Raw genomic sequence first — 10,000 nt, forward strand, 5'->3', positions numbered from 1 at the left:
TGAATTGGGGACCTCGGTCAGACACCACTTCCTCCGGAAGGCCAAAGTTGCGGAAGACGTGATGGAAGAGGGCTTCTGCCGTATCCAGGGCTGTGGGGAGGCCTTGTAGGGGAACAAAGCGGCAGGCTTTAGAGAACCGATCGACGACCACTAGGATGCATGTATAACCCCCCGAGCGAGGAAGGTCAGTGACGAAGTCCACGCCGATGTGCGACCATGGTCGTTGTGGAATAGGCAGGGGGATGAGTTTACCCACTGGCAGATGCCGGGGGGTCTTTGACATGGCGCAGGTGTTGCAGCCCCGGACGAACTCCGCCACCGTATTGCTCATCCTGGGCCACCAGTAACGTCCCTGAACCAGACGTAGGGTTTGTTTCCGACCCGGGTGCCCCGAGCCTGGGTTTTCGTGAACAGACCTGAGCAGGGTCTGTCGGCATTCTTGTGGCACATAGGTTCGGTTTCCGGGGCAACCAGGGGGCGCGGGTTCCCTCCGTGTGGCCGCGCGAATATCCCCGTCCATGTCCCACACAATGGGACTCAAAATGAGCGTGGGAGGCAAGATCGGTCCTGACTCGACGGGTTCTTCAGGCCCATAGACCCTGGAGAGCGAATCAGCCTTGCCGTTCTTTGACCCTGGCCGATATGTGATGCTAAAGTTGAACCTGGTGAAGAAGAGAGCCCAACGCGCCTGACGGGGGTTTAGACGCTTGGCCTCGCGGAGGTACTGGAGATTCTTGTGGTCGGTGATGACTATGAAAGGATGAGCGGCCCCCTCCAGCCAGTGTCTCCACTCTTCCAGGGCCAGCTTGATGGCCAGGAGTTCCCGGTTACCTATGTCGTAGTTCTGTTCAGCGGAGGATAACTTCTTTGAGTAGTAAGCACAGGGATGGAGCCGCGGGGGGTTCCCTGAACGCTGGGAGAGGGCGGCCCCTACTCCCGTGGAGGATGCATCCACCTCGACGACGAACGGGAGCTGAGGGTCAGGGTGACGAAGAACTGGGGCGGTACAGAACCTCTTGCGTAGTTCCCCGAAAGCCTTCTGTGCCTCCGGGGTCCAGGAAAGGACCTTGGCCTTACCACGCAATAGTGATGTGAGCGGGGCGGTAACCAGGCTGAAACCTCCTATGAACCGGCGGTAGAAGTTAGCGAACCCTAGAAACCTTTGGAGCTCCTTGATCGTGGTGGGGGCCGGCCAATCTCGTACGGCCATCACTTTTCTCTCATCCATCCTGATGCCTGCTGCGTCGATGACGTAACCTAGGAACTGCGTCTCCGAATGGTGAAACTCACACTTGGAGAGGTTGAGGTACAGTCGGTGTTCTCGCAGCCGTTCTAAGACTTGGGTGACGTGTTGATGGTGTTCTTGTAGCGTACGTGAGTAGATCAGGATGTCGTCGATGTAAACGATCACGAACCGATGGAGAAAAGGACGGAAAACCTCGTTCATGAAGGTCTGAAAGACGGCTGGAGCAATGGAGAGCCCGTACGGCATGACCCTGTACTCGTAATGGCCTGAGGGAGTGATGAAGGCCGTCTTCCATTCGTCCCCCTCTCGGATGCGCACCAGGTTGTAGGCACTTCGGAGGTCTAGTTTGGTGAAAACGCGAGCCTCCCGTAGTTCCTCCAAGGCTGCCGGGACCAGGGGGAGCGGATACGGAAGCGGGGAGATCTGTGCGTTCAAGCCCCTGTAGTCGATGCACGGCCGCAAACCTCCATCCTTCTTGGCCACAAAAAAGAAACTGGAAGCCGCCGGAGAGGTTGACTGTGTAATGAAACCCTGACGGAGGGCCTGCTGGATATAACCCTCCATCGCTTGGTGTTCCGGGGCTGCCAAGGGGTATATCCGTCCCTTCGGTAGCTTAGCTTCGGGCTTCAGTTCAATGGCACAGTCCCATGGCCGGTGTGGGGGTAACCTGGTAGCAGCCTCCTCGCTGAAGACGTCCGAGAAAGCATGGTAGACCTGGGGGACTTCCACTTGAGAGGGTTGTCTTGCTCCTTCAACTCGAGTTGCTGCCAAGGTCAAGGTGGTCCGGGGTGGAGTCGGGAGTGGATGTAAGCATGTCTGCCGGCAGGTGGGGCTCCACTCCAAGATGTCACACGGGTCCCAGGAACAAGTAGGGGAGTGTTTGGCTAACCAGGGACGACCTAGGATCACGTCCACTGTCAAATCCTCCAGTACGAGAAGCTGGATTTCCTCGTGATGTAACACTCCGACCTGGAGGGTGATAGGGGGCGTGCAGTGCTTCACCTTACCCCGTCCTAAAGGACGTCCCTGGATAGTCTGCACAGTTAGTTCCTGAGATCCCCGCTGCCGGCGTAGCTGGAGGCGTTCTAGACACGCCTGTGAGATGAAGTTTCCCGCTGATCCTGAGTCGACCAGAAAAACGACAGATAAAGAGTGAGCGGGGGTTTTTAAGGTGACCTGGAGTGTGGACAAATGAGTAATGTCAGAAGTAAGAGTGACACCACTCACCGTCCGACGGGGAGGTCTAACTGGGCATTGGGCCACGCGATGTCCTCCTTCTCCACAGTAGAGGCAGGCCTGAGTCGCCCGTCGGCGCTCCCTTTCCTGCTGAGATAGTCGCTGTGAGCCGAGTTGCATGGGTTCCGGCAATGGAGCTGCTGATGCCGCCATGGCGGGCGCTGGGTCGTGCAGGGGAAAACGGCCAGCAGTCAGGTGTTGAGAAACGCGGATAGATCTCTGAAGAAACGCCTCTAGTCCTAGGGTGTCATCAAAGGTGGCCATTGCCAGCCGGAGCTCTTGGTTTAACCCCCTGCGATACACAGCCAGCAGCGCCTTCTCGTTCCAGCCAGCAGATGCCGCCAGAGTACGGAAGCGGAGGCTGTAACCCGAAACGCTGTCAGTTCCCTGCTGGATGTTCAGCAGCTGATCTGCCGTTGAGGTATCCCCGGGGGCGGTGCTAAAGACCTCGGCGAAATGCCCAGTGAAAGCGGCAAATGACGTCAGCGCCGGGCTCGCTGCGCTCCAGAGCGCTCTCGCCCACGCGAGCGCTCTTCCGGAGAGAAGGGATATCAAAAACGCGACCTTAGCTCGTTCGCTGGGAAAGTTCTGGGGTTGCATCTCGATATACAAGGATACCTGAAGCAGGAAGCCCTGGCACTCAGCCGTGTTTCCGGAAAAAGAAGCCGGGAGCGCAACCGGGCTGCCGAAAGCTGAACGGGGAGGAATCGCGACCGCGGGTCGGTCAACCAAATCCGCAGCCGCGGCTGCGGGCTGATCCTCCATACCAAGGTAACGCGGTTTAGCTCCTTTCCCTGTTGCCCTTCGGTTTTGTTAAAGGTCCGTTCTTCTGTCAGGCACAAGAACTCGCAGGAAACCGGAGGTTGAATGTACAATAAACGTGTTTACTTAAGTCACTCAAGAAATGAAAGAGCAAAGCAGAACAACACGCAGGCATGAACTAAAACACAAAAGAAATACAGAAAACAAAAGAAACGTCCAACACACATGAAGCGTGATGTAAACACAAAGGGTGAGAGAGTCCACAATGTTCGTAGGCCTAAGCTGTAGAACGGACGGTGAGACTGTGAACGACTGGGGTTTATATATGGTGGTGACTGATGTGACCCAGGTGATGATGATTAGTAATCAGGTGAGCTGCTAGGGTGGATATGAGGGTTAGGAGAAGGCGTGGCTGGTGGATCCCTGACAGTGTGTGTGTGTGTGTGTGTGTGTCTGTTTGACCTATGTATTAAATTGTGTGTTTGATATGTGTTATGTGTTTGAAGTGTGTATTGAAATGTGTGTGTTTTGACGTGTATTGAGTCTGTATCCTCTACTTCCCGTTGGCTCTGTTTCTTTTCTTTTTGCTTTTGGAAGAGGGCTTTATTCCCCGTTCGAGGGTTTGAAAGCAGAGAGTGGAGGCCATTTTCATCAGAACTACAAACACACACTACAGTCACCAGATTAAGGTACATCATTTCTCTGCTATGGCGAACATCCAGTTTATTCAGTGTGTAAAGTGTGACATGTTTAGTCAGTCTTTCTCCGTCACTAGTGATAATTTTATCTGTGAGAAGTGTAAGTTTGCTTTTTGATGGAGAAGATCTCAGCATTAGAGGAGCATCCAGAGTCTAGTGAGAAGTAGTGAGTGAGAGAGCAGTCCAGGTTCTGCAGGTAAAAGTCTGGATGCCTGAGGTGGAGTTAGCGTTCCCCCGACTCCGGCATTAGAGCCCTCGCAGCAATAATCTAAGCATCACACTAAAAACTGAACACAAATGTAACACATTCAAAGATCTTTACAACAACATAAAATATTCAGTCCAGAAAAAGTAGGTCCAGTCAGTCGATTCCATTAATTATTATTTATAGACCCCCAGGGGCCCGATTTTCTCATAGAAAATACACAAAGCATTAATTATTGGTGACTTTAATATTGATTTTGATAATCAGGAAGACTCCTTAAGAGCAGCAGTTGTGTCCATTCTAGAGTCAGTTGGAATTAATCAGAATGTTATAGGACCCACTCATAGTGGTGGACACACTCTCGATTTGTTGTTAACATTTGGATTAAAAATAAAAAACGTAGTCATAATTCCACAGTCTGAAGTTATTACAGATCATTATCTAATCTCGTTTAAAATCTGACTCAGTCACTGCATTTCTACCTCACCACGTTACCGTGTTAAACACTTTCACGTCAGCTACAGCAGCGCGTTTTATCAATAATCTTCCTGAAATTACGATATTAAATAGATCTCCGTCTGACCCCGCAGAGCTCGACTGGGCCACTGAACACCTAGAATCAACGTTCTGTTACAGCATATTTCTCCACCCTCATAGAAAATAACAAGCAGAATCCTAGATTTTTATTCTGTACTGCAGCAAAATGAACAGGAAATAAAAGCACTGCACTCACATGCACACCATCAATAGGCAGTAATGATTTCATCAACTTTTTTAATAATAAAATTGAAAACATCAGGCAAGAAATCCAGACAATTCAAATAAATCTAAACTATTTTATAAATAACCCTGTAGACAGCAGTGTCATTATAACAGACCATCAATTACAAAGTTTTACTCCTATTCAAGAGAATGACTTCATTTCATTTATTTCCTCATCAAAATCATGAACCTGCATTCTCGATCCCTCACCTACAAGTTTCCTCTAACAGATCATTCCAGAGGGAATTGAACCTGTTTTAAAATAATAAACTCTTCCATTAGCACTGGTTTTGTACCAAAATCCTTCAAACAGTTATCCACCCCCTAATTAAGAAACCTTCAACCTGTCAGCTGTCCAACTACAGTCCAATATCAAACCACCTCTTTATCTCCAAGATTCTCGAAAAGGTTGTAGCACAGCAGTTCTGCTCACATCTACTTATGAATAACATTTATGAAATGTATCAGTCAGGATTTCGGCCTCATCATAGCACAGAGACGGCGCTAGTTAAGGTGGTAAATGACCTGTTATTGGCCTCTGATCAGGGTTTTGTCTCCTTACTTGTTTTGCTCGACCTCAGTGCAGCTTTTGACACCATTAATCATCATCTGCTTGCTAGACTTGAGTTTAGTCAAGTCAAGAAGCTTTTATTGTCATTTCAACAATATATATGTGACGCAGTACACAGCGAAATGAAACAACGTTCCTCCAGAACCCTGACGCTACATACACAACATAAATCTTCATCACAGAAAACACAGAGTTTAGGACTAGTGCATGTCCTCGCCACATTAAGAGCATCGTGTGCAACCTGGTGCAATCAGTGTAAAGACAACACAAGACAGTTTAGGACAAACACACAAAACACAAAATAGCACCACCAGTAAACCTGCTGTATATTACACAGTGCAGTGTGTAAGAGAGAACTGAGTACAGGACTGAACATGCAATTAAACAAAAATGTAAACAAAATGTTGTGCAAAAGAGCAACAGCAGCAGATAAAAAGATGCAGAAACGGCGTGTAAACAGTTTGTAGTAATGAAGTGATGTAATGTGAGTGGTGCTGAAGACATGGATGTGAGAAGAGAGTACGAGTGTGTGTTAAGTTGTACAGTTTAGTCACACAGTTGTGTGTGTGTGTGTATGTGTGTGGGTGTGTGTGTGTGTGTGAGAGTTTTAGTTCAGTTCTGTGTTGAGTCTGATGGCTTGCGGGAAAAACCTGTTGCACAGTCTGGATGTGAGGCCCGAATGCTTTGGAACCGCTTTCCTGATGTCAGGAGGGTAAAGAGTGTGCATGAGGTGTGTGTGTGTGGGGGGGGGGGGGGGGGGTCGTCTACAATGCTGTGTGCTTTGCGGATGCAGCGTGTGCTGTAAATGTCCATGATAGAGGGGAGAGAGATTCCGATGATCTTCATAGCTGTCCTCACTATCCTCTGTAGGGTCTTGCGATCCGAGACGGTGCAGTTCCCAAACCAGGCAGTGATGCAGCTGCTCAAGATGCTCTCAATGGTCCCTCTGTGGAACATGGTCAGGATGGGGGGAGGGAGATGAGCTTTTCTCAGCCTTTTAAGGAAGTAGAGACGCTGCTGGGCTCTTGGTGATGGATCTGGTGTTGAGTGACCAGGTGAAGTTCTCTGCCAGATGAACACCAGGGACTTTGGTGCTCTTGACGATCTCCACTGAGGATCCATCGATGATCAGTAGAGAATGGTTGCTCTGTGTTCTCCTGAAGTCAACATACATTTATTTGATTTTGTCAGCGTTCAGAGACAGGTCGACGCTCTACACCAGGCTGGTAACCCTTGCACCTCCTCTCTGTATGCTGACTCATCATTCTTGCTGATGAGACCCACCACTTTCATGTCATTGGAGAACTTGATGATTTGTTTCCAGCTGTCCATTGCTACACAGTCGTAAGTCAGCAGAGTGAATAGCAGTGGGCTGAGCACACAGCCCTGAGGGGCTCCAGTGCTTAGTGTGGTGGTGCTGGAGATGCTTTTCCAGATCCGGACCGACTGAGGTCTCCCAATCAGGAAGTCCAGGATCCAGTTGCAGTGTTCAGGCCCAGTAGGTTCAGCTTCTTAACCAGGTGCTGAGGGATGATCGTGTTGAATGCTGAGCTGAAGTCTATGGACAGCATTCGTACATATGAGTCCTTGTTGTTTAGTTGGGTGAGAGACAGGTAGAGGGTTGTGGAGATGGCATCGCCCATGGAGCGGTTTGGACGATACACGAACTGCATGGGGTCCAGTGAGGGTGGAAGCTGGGTCTTGATGTGCCTCATGAAGAGCCTCTCGAAGCACTTCATCACGATGGGTGTGAGTGCGACAGAACGATAATCATCGAGGCAGGAGACAGTAAACTGAAAGGTGGCAAAGGATGGCGTGGTGGGTCGTCTCTTATCCCAGAGATCCTCATGTCTGTGTTTCCTTCTGCTTCTCCCTTTTAGTTCTGCTGCCAGAGTGAATCTTACCAGAGTCCAAACTGCACAGTGACTTAACTTTCATACACCAATCACGAGACTTAATAATCCATATCCTTCTCTTCCTGTCACCCTCTTCTCTCTCTCTCTCTCTCTCTCTCTCTCTCTCTCTCTCTCTCTCTCTCTCTCTCTCTTTCTTTTGCTCTCTCTCTCTCTCTCTCCCTCTGTCTCTCTCTCTCTCTCTCTCTCTCTCTCTTCCTCTGTCTCTGTCTCTCTCTCTCTCTCTCTCTCTCTCTCTTCCTCTGTCTCTGTCTCTCTCTCTCTCTCTCTCTCTCTCTCTCTCTCTCCTCTCCCTCTGTCACTCTCTCTCTTTTTTCTCTCTCTCTCTCTCTCTCTCTCTCTCTCTCTCTCTCTCTCCCCCCTCACGCTCTCTCTTGGGTGGCCTTAGGTGGCTCCATGAAATTCTGGAGTAAGATCAGGTGCTTTGAGGACGGATTTGAACTGTAGTTAATATCAACAGTCTGCTACACTGACTCAGGACTACAGTTTGCTCTGATCTCCATCACTGCACCTCAACATCGTTTATCTGTAATAAATGGACATTCGGTGGCACCCAGATGAGGATGAGGTTCCCTCTTGAGTCTGGTTCCTCTCAAGGTTTCTTCCTTCTGCATCTCAGGGAGTTTTTCCTTCACCACAGTCTCCACCGACTTGTTCATCAGGGACAAACTTACACTTATAAAGAACATCTTCATGTTTATCTCCACATGATCAGTGTAAAGCTGCTCTGAGACAATGTTCATTATTAAAAGCTCAATACAAATAAACATGAACTAAATTGAATTAAGTTATTGTATGTGCATTGTGTGTGTTTCATGTGTTTATTGTGAGTGTTTTGTGTGTATGTGTATTATGTGTGCATTCTGTGTATATTGTGTGTGTTTGATGTGTGTGTGATGTGTGTTTTGTGTGTGTGTGTTTGATGTGTCTTTTGTGTGTGTTTGATATGCGCTTGATGTGTGTATTGTGTGTGTTTTATGTGTGTAGTTGATGTATGTTTTGATGTTTGATGTGTGTATTGTGTATACATTGGATGTGTATATTGTGCGTTTGATGTCTGTATTGTGTTTGATGTGTGTATTGTGTGTGGTGTATGTGTGTATTGTGTGTGTTTGATGTGTTTATTATGTGTATTTTATGTGTGTATTGTGTGTTTGATGTGTGTATTGTGTGTATTCGATGTCTGTATTGTGTGTGTTGTATGTGTGTATTGTGAGTATTTGATGTGTTTATTGTAAGTGTTTGTGTGTGTATTGTGTGTGTTTGATGTGTTTATTATGTGTATTTTATGTGTGTATTGTGTGTTTGATGTCTGTGTTTGATGTGATGTGACACTAAAGCTGGTGACAGTAGTTGCCTAGCGACCAACATGGGGAAAAGTGGGGACTTTTAGTTATTTAGGAAAATATCAAGAAAGAGACTGAGAGAGAGAGAGAGAGAGAGAGAGAGAGAGAGAGAGAGAGAGAGAGAGAGAGAGAGAGAGAGAGAGAGAGAGAGGGGGAATATACTGTAGATGGAGAGAGAGATGTATGTTGAATGTATATGTGATGTGTAGTATGATGGTGTAATAAACACTACAGTGTGTAATAGAGGGACAGGGAGCTCTGTGTTGGACATGGTGACAGAACTCTGCTAACTGACCCATCTAACCCCCCTTTCAGATGTTCCTCCACAAGCATGATGGTGAAAAGACCTCTAATGGAATCATTCAAAGACTGGGCTCAGAGGCCCAGAAGGCAGGATTGCTGATACCCCTCTCTACTTCCCAGTTTCAAGCCAAGAGGCTCAAAGAGAAACAACCATGACCGCTGGAGCTTCTACTGCAGGTTTTACCCTGAAACATCTGATGCTACCGATGCCCATCCAATGACCCAAACACTAGATTCAATTCAATTCAATTCATGTTTATTTGTTTTGCGCTTTTAACAATGAACATTGTCTCAAAGCAGCTTTACACAGATAATGTGGTGATTGAATGTAAATATGTTTTTTGTAAGTATGTTTGTCCCTGATGAGCAACTGTGGCAAGGAAAAACTCCCCGAGATGGCATAAGGAAGAAACCTTGAGAGGAACCAGACTCAAGAGGGAACCCATCCTCATCTGGGTTGCACCGAATGTCCATTTGAAGCAGATATACAATGTTGCAGGGTTCAGTGTTGATGTAGATCCATGAGGACAATGTTCCTGACCAAAACTCAGCTCCAGAGGAGTGCAGTGTGTGAGCTCCAGCATACAGCTTCTGACCAGTATGCAGAATGTTGGATGCCATTGTTGAGTGTGGAGACATTTTAAATCTCTAAATGTTTTCCTGACCATAATGTCACTAGCCCACAATGAAGAGATGAACTGATCTGATGATGTTGGTTTTAAGAGTACAAAGAGGATACAAGGAGACAATTCTGGAGATGCTGGCCTGAGTCTCAGAGTCTGAAATGGTTCCTTGGTCAACATCTTGGTTAAATCGCATGAGCTCAAACCAGCATGTAGCTCCAAATTGTAATTTGTTTAGCCATTATATTCACCATGTACCACTCTTTCCAACTTTTCTTGTTTGCAAGTTTGGAAAGTCCCCAGAAGACATTGTCTTTAAATGAAAGCCATTTTTA

The 10,000-nt window shown here is 47.7% G+C and overlaps 1 protein-coding gene across 6 annotated transcripts in view; it reads right to left on the reverse strand.

The window, feature by feature from the left end:
• ankfn1b (ankyrin repeat and fibronectin type III domain containing 1b) overlaps positions 1-10,000 on the reverse strand; it is a 110,015-nt gene that overhangs the window by 83,608 nt on the left and 16,407 nt on the right. The window lies entirely within an intron of this gene.

The sequence above is a fragment of the Silurus aristotelis genome (assembly GCF_946808225.1).
Source record: "Silurus aristotelis genome assembly, chromosome: 1".
Classification (NCBI taxonomy): domain Eukaryota; kingdom Metazoa; phylum Chordata; class Actinopteri; order Siluriformes; family Siluridae; genus Silurus; species Silurus aristotelis.